Raw genomic sequence first — 2500 nt, forward strand, 5'->3', positions numbered from 1 at the left:
TATATTATTTAAATCCCAAATAAATTATTTTGTCCATATATTATTCACAGGCAAAATTAATATCTTTACCCATATATTATTTAAAGTTAAAAAAAATCATTTTGTCCATATATTATTCAAAAGCGAAATTAATATCTTTACCCATCCATTATTTAAAGCCAAAATAAATTATTTTTCCCATATATTATTCAAAGCAAAAATCAATATTTTTATCCATATATTACTTAAAGCCAAATTAAATATTTTTTCCCATATATTATTCAAAGCCAAAATCAATATTTTTACCTATATATTATTTAAAGCCAAAATAAATTATTTTGTCCATATATTATTCAGAGCCGAAATAAATTTTTTTACCCATATATTATTTAAAGCCAAAATAAATCATTTTGTCCATATATTATTCACAGGCAAAATTAATATCTTTACCCATACATTATCTAAAGACAAAATAAACAATTTTGCCAATATATTATTCAAATCCAAAATCAATATTTTTACCCATATATTATTTAAAGCCAAAATAAATTATTTTATCCATATATTATTCAAATCCAAAATCAATATTTTTACCCATATATTATTTAAAACCAAAATAAATCATTTTGTCCATATATTATTCACAGGAAAAATTAATATCTTTACCCATACATTATTTAAAGCCAGAATAAATTATTTTATCTATATATTATTCAAAGCCAAAATCAATATTTTTACCTATATATTATTTAAAGCCAAAATAAACAATTTTTCCCATATATTATTCAAAGCCAAAATCAATATTTTTACCTATATATTATTTAAAGCCAAAATAAATTATTTTGTCCATATATTATTCAAAGCAAAATCAATATTTTTACCTATACATTATTTAAAGCCAAAATAAATTATTTTTCCCATATATCATTCAAAGCCAAAATCAATATTTTTACCCATATATAATTTAAAACCAAAATATTTTAAATGTTCAGTAATTTTCCATATTCATTAACATCCATACTAGCTATATCTAAGTTTATAAGTTTTTGAACATTTAAAACTGCAAAATAATATAAGTAATATAATTATTCCTCTGTTTTACACCCAAAGGACGTACTGGTACGTTTCACAAAAGCCATCCCTTTACCCCCATCGACGTACCGGTACGTCCTTGCAAAAAAATGCTATAAAAATTTGTTTTTCATATTTTTTGATAATTTTTCGAGAAAATTCAGGCATTTTCCAAGAGAATGAGACCAACCTGACCTCTCTATGACAAAAATTAAGCCTGTTAGAGCAATTTAAAAAATATATACTGCAAAATGTGCTAGGAAAAAAATAACCCCTTGGGGGTTAAGGGTTGGAAATTTCCAAATACCCCGGGGGTAAAAGGGTTAATATGTTAGAAATTTCGATATTGAATATAAGACCAAGCACCGGGCCCTGGGAGGCCATTCAGTTATTGAGTAATTGCAGTATGAAGTAAATTAAGAAGAGGTTGGAGAGAAAGATGGAAGAGAAGACACGACCAGAGAATCCCGTTTTCTATTGCACATTCACCCGTTTTCTTTGAGAATCCCGTTTCCTCTCGACCAGATTGCCAGGTTATTTCGACTGGATTGTCGTACATGAGCTTTAAAATTGTCGTTTTTCAACCAGAATTATCATACACAGTTTCAATATAATTACTGTATTGCTGTATAATTACTGTATTACTGTATAATTACTGTATTACTGTATGATTGACTTATTTCAAAATATTTTAGTATAATTGTTTAATTAAACACACACACATATACATTGTATATACCTAAGGTATGTATAGTGTATCGTACCCAAAATAATCGTACATGTACGAAAATTATCGTACGAATGGCAACCCTGCTCTCGACATTTCCTTTGCATAGATTTTATAATTCAACGTATAATTAACTAAATGGTTGACTGTTTAAATATATATTTTTTTAATAATTATGAATATTAAGTCACCATGATGATGATTAAGGAACCGTGTTGTGACATAACCAACGTTACTAATATAAATGTAAATAAGGTTCTATAGTCAATTCCTTTCTGTGAGGCGCATTTGCACCCACTCGCAGCGGTGCCCTTTAAGCTCGGAAAAGTTTCCTGATCGCTGATTGGTTGGACAAGAATATTCTAACCAATCAGATAGCAGGAAACTTTTCTGAGCTAAAAGGTTCTAGTTAGCTATCCTAAATTAATTACATTTTTAACAGTCTGGTCATAATAATAATAATAATAATAATAATAATAATAATAATAATAATAATGATGATGATAATGATAATAATTAATAATAATAGTAAGGATTATAATAATAATAATAATAATAATAATAATAATAATAATAATGATGATAATAATAGTAATAAAAAATAATAATAATAATAATAATAACAATTATAATAATAATAATAGTAATAGAAAATAATAATGATGATAATGACAATAATTAATAATAATAGTAAAGATTATAATAATAATAATAATAATAATA

This window comes from Palaemon carinicauda, chromosome 20, assembly GCF_036898095.1.
Source record: "Palaemon carinicauda isolate YSFRI2023 chromosome 20, ASM3689809v2, whole genome shotgun sequence".
In the NCBI taxonomy this organism is placed as follows: Eukaryota; Metazoa; Arthropoda; class Malacostraca; order Decapoda; family Palaemonidae; genus Palaemon; species Palaemon carinicauda.